The sequence below is a fragment of the Micromys minutus genome, assembly GCF_963924665.1.
Source record: "Micromys minutus genome assembly, chromosome: 32".
In the NCBI taxonomy this organism is placed as follows: Eukaryota; Metazoa; Chordata; class Mammalia; order Rodentia; family Muridae; genus Micromys; species Micromys minutus.
In genome coordinates this window covers 12,882,512-12,890,255 of record NC_137967.1, presented here as the reverse complement: position 1 = coordinate 12,890,255, position 7,744 = coordinate 12,882,512, and positions in this window count along the sequence as shown.

Here is a 7,744-nt window from a genome sequence, read left to right as displayed (position 1 = left end):
AAAAGAATATCACAGGATGAAATTAGTTCCAGGACCCATTGTGAGTGTGACTTCCACCAAAATTCTTTTAGGTTGGAGCCATGGCTCAGAGCAGTTAGGAGCATTGTCGCTCTTGCAGGGGACCCAAATTCAGTTCTCAGCACCCACACGATGGTTCGCAACTCTCCTTAACGCAGGTTCTAACGGATCTGACCACCTCTTCCATCCACTAGGCATGAACGTGGTGCAATTACCCACATGCAGGCAAAACACTCATACACATAAAAAGAGTCTAAAAAACAAAAGCCTGTTTACCACCTGACAGCCATAAGCCCCTGCTTTAACTGGAGAGCCATGAGTCTTAGGGGTCTTTTTTCCATTGTGAGGAGACTCTCAGAATTATTGCCAATTTAGATATAACATGCCTCCTACTCCAGGGGACCTGGCCTTCTCTTCAAGGGCTTCCGGGTCATAGCTAGCTCAAGTCCGGAAGCTGATTGTCAGGCCAGGATTCTCTAGTGTTGCTTTTCTTTCATTTGTTCTAGAGTTTTTTGGTATATAGACTGAACTAAAGGGACATATAGCACCATTCATGGATGTTGGACAGGGCCCAGTGACCTGCAGCCATTGGCAATTTGTTGGTCTTGGGGACTCTGTCTATGAAAGGCACTAAAAAGTAGGAGCCTGGTCACTGCGTGCAGCGTTTTGTTTGCACCCGAAAGGTCAGGCCAGGCTGGTGTGACAATGGTAGGAGTCCCCTTGAAATGCAAGGGCTCCTCTTCCACAGTTTCCGACCTCGGGTTTAGGGCATGCCAAAAGCATGCTTCTAAGCATCTGGGCGGTTATGTAATGTGTGGAGCCAATAGGCCGCACAGGTGGGACCCTGTCCCCAAAGACCCTGTCTTACCCTGTAAGAGCTGTCATGGGAAAGAAAAACAAACCTTATATGTTGTGTCCCAGTGATCCAGGAAAACAGTTTGAAGTGAACGTTCCCTCGCTCCCAGGCACCCTTTTCTCAGAGAGTGAGGGTAAAATACCCTAGTACCAAGGGAAGGGAGCGAGTTGGCTGCAGACTGATCTACATACACAGAAGCCTGGCTTCCACTGAGCAAAGAGCCTTCTGGGACACCTGCTTCCCAGATGCAAGGAAAATGAAGTGTCTGGCCCAACCCCCCCCCCACCCGCCCTCCAAACTCCACCCCCACGCACATACATACCTACCTCCTAGGATCTAAGGAATTTCAGTCCTGCCTCACCCGCACAAGGTGTGGAAGCAAGTATTTGGGGAGCAAATGTCCAGCTCATGGTTGATCCACCTGACTGATGAGAAAGGAAAAAATATTTGACCAATGATCATGTCTCATTGATCACATTTACCAGACACATAAAAGTGAAAATGTTGGGGGTCCAGTGAAAAGCCTCCAGAAGGTAAAAACGACTTGTTGTAATACCTTACTTTGTTCAATCCTCAGAACCCACAGTGAAGGGAGGGAACCAGTTCCTAAAAGTTGTCTTCTGACTGCAGCCACATGCACACAAACCAGGGCTGGTAAAGGGTTTATTAGTAAGCCTGACCGCCTACCTTTCATTCCCTAGACCCACACACCAGCCAGGAGTAGACTGGATAAGTTCTTCTCGGACTTCCATACACACATACTGTGATGCAAACACACCCATATGTGTACACACACACATACGGATTACTGAACTACTGTACTACTGTAAAATTATTTATATAAGCAATCATTTCTTTTAAAAACATTCTAGATTATGATTGTGTATGGCTGTAATCAGGAGACTGAGGCAGGAGGATCACTTTTGAAGACAGCCTAGGCTGCATAGCAAAACCTCCCTCCAAAAAAAAAAAAAAAAAAAAAAAAAAAAAAAAAAAAAAAAACACCCACAATTATTAAGCAAATGTTTCAGTCTGGCTTTCCCAGCTAGAACCTTCAAAATTCAAATAATACATTAATTAGTGTCCAGGGTCCACTAAAATCTGTTACTCTAGAAATAAGAAAACCTAAAAGCAAAGCGACCTAAAATGCCCGAATACGGGAAAGTAGAATAAACAACTTCTATGGATGGTATCCGTTGTTTACAGATGAATCCGAGAGCTTCACACCTGAGCCCTGGAGAAACAGAGGCCAGCTGGAGACTGAAGCAAACAGGACACATGTTCTAGGCTTGCCTCAGCTCCAGAACAAATTCCAAGTCAGTCTGATGAGTGTGGTGAGACTCTATCTCCAAAAATCATAAAAGGAGTTGTGGGGGGCAGGGAGACAGTTCAGGGCAAAGGCTCTTCCACCAAGCCTGGTTACTGGAGTTCAATCCATGAGACTTATTAGCTAAGAGAACCCCTCCTCTGAAAGTTGTAGCCATTCTCTGGTCACACCAGATAGATGGATGGATGGACGGATGGATGGATGGATGGATGGATGGATGGATGGATAGATGATAGATGGATGATAGAATAACAGATTAATGATAAATCAGTGATAGAGATAAGTAGATAGATAGTGATTGGGTAGATAAAGGTAGGTGATAGGTAGATTGATGGTAGGTAGGTAGAGATTAGGTAGATAGATATAGGTAATAGGTAAATGATAAATTGATAATGATAGGGATGATAAGTAGATAGTGATTAGGTAGATTGATGATAGATAAAGATTAGGTGGATAGATAGAGATGATAAATAGATAGATGATAGGTAGATGGATAGATAGATGTGAAAGCCTAGTTGGAACCCTCAGTACCACAAAGGAACTAGTGTGTGCGTGTGCGCGTGTGTATGTAATATTTACAGAAACCAAGTGGGTCTGGTGAACTCACACCTTAGTGATCATTTTATTTTATGAGTTGTGAGAGTTTGTTACATATTTTGGATGCCAGTGTATATGTTTTACGAATACTTTCTACTAGTTTATGCCGTCTCCTTTTTAGGTGTCTTCCTCAGAATAGAAGTTATTTTGAGAGGTTGGAGAGCTGGATCAGCAGTTAAAAGTACTTGCTACCCTTGTGAAGGACCTAAGTTGGGTTCCCAGTGCCCATATTGCAGCTCACAGCTGTAACTCCAGTTCCAGGAAAATTGACAGCTTCTTGTGGCCTCTGTGGACCCCAGGGAGGGAGGCACACGGGGGACTGTCATACACACAGGCTAAACACCCATACACATAAAAATAAAAAGGTGGGTTTTTGTTTGTGACAGGGTTTCCCTGTGCAGCCCAAATGTCCCAGACCAGGCTGACCTTGAACTCACAGAGATCCACCTGCCTCTTTCTCCCCAGTGCTGGGGTTAAAGACATGCACCATAACTCTCAACTTTTTAAAAGGATTTTTAGTATCGGATCCCATTACATTGGAGCCACCCTGTGGTTGCTGGGATTTGAACTCAGGACCTCTGGAAGAACAGTCAGTGCTCTTCACCACTGAGCCATCTCTCCAGGCCAATGTTCAACTCTTCAGTGTTACTTTTGGTGTGGTTGGCTGTGTTAGTGACTCTCCTCATTGCTGTGATGAATACATGCAAACACAGCCCGAGGAAGAGAAGGCTTATACTGCCTCATGCTTGAGAGGACACCATCCAGCATGGTAGCGAAGTCCGGTGGCAGAGTAGGAGGACATGGCCACACTGTGTCTACAATCAGGACGCAGGGAGAGATGAATGCTGGTGTTCGGTTTATTCTCTTGCTTTCTCCTTTTTATGAGTCTAGGGCCCTAGCCCTAGCAACACCTCTTACAATGTCATTTTATCGAGCAATAATTATGTTCAGAATATAACTAAACAGAACTGTGATCCTACAGTTCAACTTGATTTTCTTTTTCCCTTCCTCCTTCCCTCCATCCCTCCCTCTCTCTTTCCCCCCTCCCCCTTTCTTTTCAACCAAGGCTGGCCTCAAACCTTCACACACACACACACTCACACACACACACACACACACACACACAGAGAGAGAGAGAGAGAGAGAGAGAGAGAGAGAGAGAGAGAGAGAGAAAGGTGAGAGAGAATAGAGTTTATTCAAGGCATGGGGAGGGGAGTTGAGAGGTAATAGAGGGAAAGAAAGGCAGAGAAGCAGGGGGGGACTGGGAAACAGTGGGAGCAAGAAGGGAAGAGCAAGAAACCTCAAACTTTCTATGTAGCCAACATTGACTGAGCAGATGAACTTTGCCTCTCAGGTGTAGGATTAAAGGCATGTACTACCAAGTTCAGCTCACTTTTGTTTCCTTTAGTGACAGCAGTTAGCTTTTCCAAATAAGCTTTGGGCTGGGCTTTGTCCTGTTGAATTGAACACAGGAGGAAAATGTCCCTTCTATGTGTAGAATTCAAGAAGCAGATTCCCAGTATAAAAGCATCTATAAAAATACTTCTCTAAATATATCCTCCCTAAAAACAGCCAAATGGAGAATTCTGGACCTCTGGAATTCTGCTTTAAAATTCCAAGAGGTCGCTTATCCTCTGACCTCCACACAAGTGCTTGGCATGTGTCTGTACACACACACACACACTTGAGTATACATACACACAAATTTTCAGGTTTTTTTTTAATATGTGTGAGAGTTCATCTGCACATATATATATATATATATATATATATATATATATATATATATATATACCTCATGTGTGCCTGGGGGCAGTGGAGGTCAGACGGTGTCAGATCCCCTGGAACTGGAGTTACAGAAGCTCCTGAGTGGGGACCCAAACCCAGACCCTCTACCAGAGCAGCCAGCACACGTACCTTAAACAGTGCTCTTCGCCGGTGCTCTTAAGCACTGAGCCATCTCTCCATTCACACACAAAACAACATTCTTTTAAAGTAATATGATTTTCTTTGAGGCTGGGGAGATGTTGGCTAAAGAATGCATTCTGCTCTTGCAGAGGACACCAGATAGGTTCCCAGCAGCCATGGCTGACAACTGAATTGCCTGTAACCCAGGCTCCAGTGAATGCAATGCCTGAGGCTTCCTTCGGGCATCCTTACGTGCAGAAACCACAGAAATGCACTCCCGCATGCACGCACTCACTCTCTCTCTTCATCTGTGCATGTTTGGTTTGCCATGGCATGTGTGCGTGCGTATGAAGGACATAGGATAACTTTGGCTGTTAGTTCTTACCCACCACCTCGTATAAGACAGTTTCTCTTTTCTCTCTCGCTTCAAAAAATATTCAGTTTTTGTTTTGAGACAGGGTTTCTCTGTGTAGCCTTGGCTGTCCTGTAACTCACTCTGTAGTCCAGCCTGGTCTTTAACTCAGAGGTCCAGCCTCCTGAGTGCTGGGGTTACAGGACTGTCACCACTGCCTGGCTGAACCCGATTACAAATATGTTACTTTGTCCAGACTCGTGTGGGTTCCAGAGACCCAGACCAGGCCCAGTGCTTGCATAGCAAGTACCTTACCCACAGAATTGTCTTCCCAGTTCAATAGAAAGTTTAATGATACCCAGAACTGTGAAGTGAAATGCTGTCTTTAAAATGACATAAAAGGCCAGACCTGGTAGTGAACACTTTTAACCCTAACACTTGAAGCAAAGTATATGGGTCTCTGTGAGTTCAAGGACCGCCTGGTCTACAGAGCTAGTTCTAGGACAGCCAGTGGTACACAAAAAAATTCTGTCTCAGAAAACCTGGATGGATGGATGGATGGATGGATGGATGGATGGATGGATGGATGGATGGAAGGTGCTGGAGAGATGGCTCAACAGTTAACCACACTGACTATTCCTGAGGACCCAGGTTCCATTCCCAGCACCACATGTCAGCTAACAACTGTTTGCAAATCCAGTTATGAGAAGTGACACCCTCTTCTGGCCTCTGTGCCATGCACATGGTGTACAGCCAGTGACACATCCATGCACATAAATCTTTGGGGTTTTTTGTTTTTGTTTTTTGGTTTTTTTTTATAAGACAGGGTCTCTAGAATACCGCTCTATGCATCCTGGATCTATTTGGACCAGCCTGGCCTGGAACTCAGAGATCCACCTGCCTCTACCTCTTTGGTACTGGGATTAAAGGTGTGTGCCTATGCCTGGCTAAAAACATCTTTAAAAAAAAAAGCTTGCCAAAGGCCAGTGTTCCAAACACCTCTCCCATCAGTTTGCCTCCCCGAAACCCACCACCTTGTGTTAGATGTTCCTGGGTGTAGACTTTATCTAGCCCCCTTTGTGCCCATAGGAATTAGTGTGAATAGCCATCAGGTGTGAGAGCTGGTCCCCGCAGATGAAGCAAAACAAGGTCACGGCCCTGAAGAAAAGAGCTACATGAACTTCTGGCTGAATGCTTGCTCTCCTACGTTATGTCTCTGAACACTTTTGGAAAAGCCAATTACTTTGCTAAATTACTTCCAATTTGCTCATGTGTTTCTCTGGGTGACATAACATAGGGAATATTCTTTGTTTTCCCCCAAGGAAGAATTCCTCTGTAGCTCTGGATGTTCTGAACTCAGGGATCAGCCTGCCTCTGCCTCTCAAGTGCTGGGATTGAAGGCTTGTGCCACCATCCCCATTTCCAATAGTCTTCCGGTCAAAATAATGTTTCCAGGGATGACATACATTAAAGTCTTTAAACAAACAAACAAACAAAAGAATGAAAAAAAGAAAAAAAATCAAAGCCCTGGGGAGGGTTGGAGAGACAGCTCATTGATTGAAGAGGATAAGTCCAGCAGACATATTTGGTGGCTTACTTGCTGTAACTCCATCTACAAGGGATACACTCGGCTCGACTCTACAGGCTCCCGTACACACGACATTCACTCTCATGCGCATACGTGTGAATAAAGGTGCTAAAAACGAATCTATAAACTGGGCATGGTGGTGTGTGCCTTTAATCTCAGAACTCGGGGGCAATATGTTCAAAGCCAGCCTGGTCTACATAGTACACAGATCCTGCCTCACAAATCCAAAACTAAATCAACACCCCCCCGAAAAAAAAGGCTATGCCAGTCCTTGGGAGACTAAGGCAAGGATTAACTCATATGCATTAATCTTAAAATCTGAATTTGTTTTTAAAGATTTATTTATTATAGGAGTACACTGTCACTATCTTCAGAGACACCAGCAGAGGGCAGATGGTTGTGAGTCACCATGTGGTTGCTGGAATTTGAACTCAGGACCTCTGGAAGAGCAGCCAGTGCTCTTAACCACTAAGCCATCTCTCCAGCCCCCTGAATTTATTATTAATGACTATTTTGCCTGCTGGTACCAGCAGATCACAGATAATGTTGGATCTCCTGGAACGAATTGGGAGCCACACGGGGTGCTGGGAACCAAACTCAGGTAGGTCCTTCAAAAGAGCTCTTAATTGCTGAGCCATGTCTCTCTAGCTCCACAGCACTCATTTCAGCAGCCAGCCTGCCTTCCCAGGATAAAATTACAAGCCAGCAGCTATGCCTGCCTGAATTTATAGAGTTCTGGGGATTCCAAACTCTGGCCCTTTAGCTGGAGCCATCTCTGAAGCCCCCTTAGTGTTTCTAAAAGCATGATTGGTAACTTTGCATACTGTATGGTATATAACTCTCGGGAGAGAGACCCAGGGGATAGAACAGGAAGTTGACTGTGGCCCCACTGGGCCATGAACAATTATCTTAGCCATGCACACTGCAAAGGAGCCCATACAGGGCCAGTAATCGCCAGAACTCAAGTTACAGGAGCTGGCAAAGACCATGTGTGGAGGTCAGAGGACAAAGCAGAGAAGCTGATTCCTTAACATGTAGGTCCTGGGACTGACCTTGCCTTGTCAGGCTTCCGGCCAGCACCTCCACCCAGAGCCACAC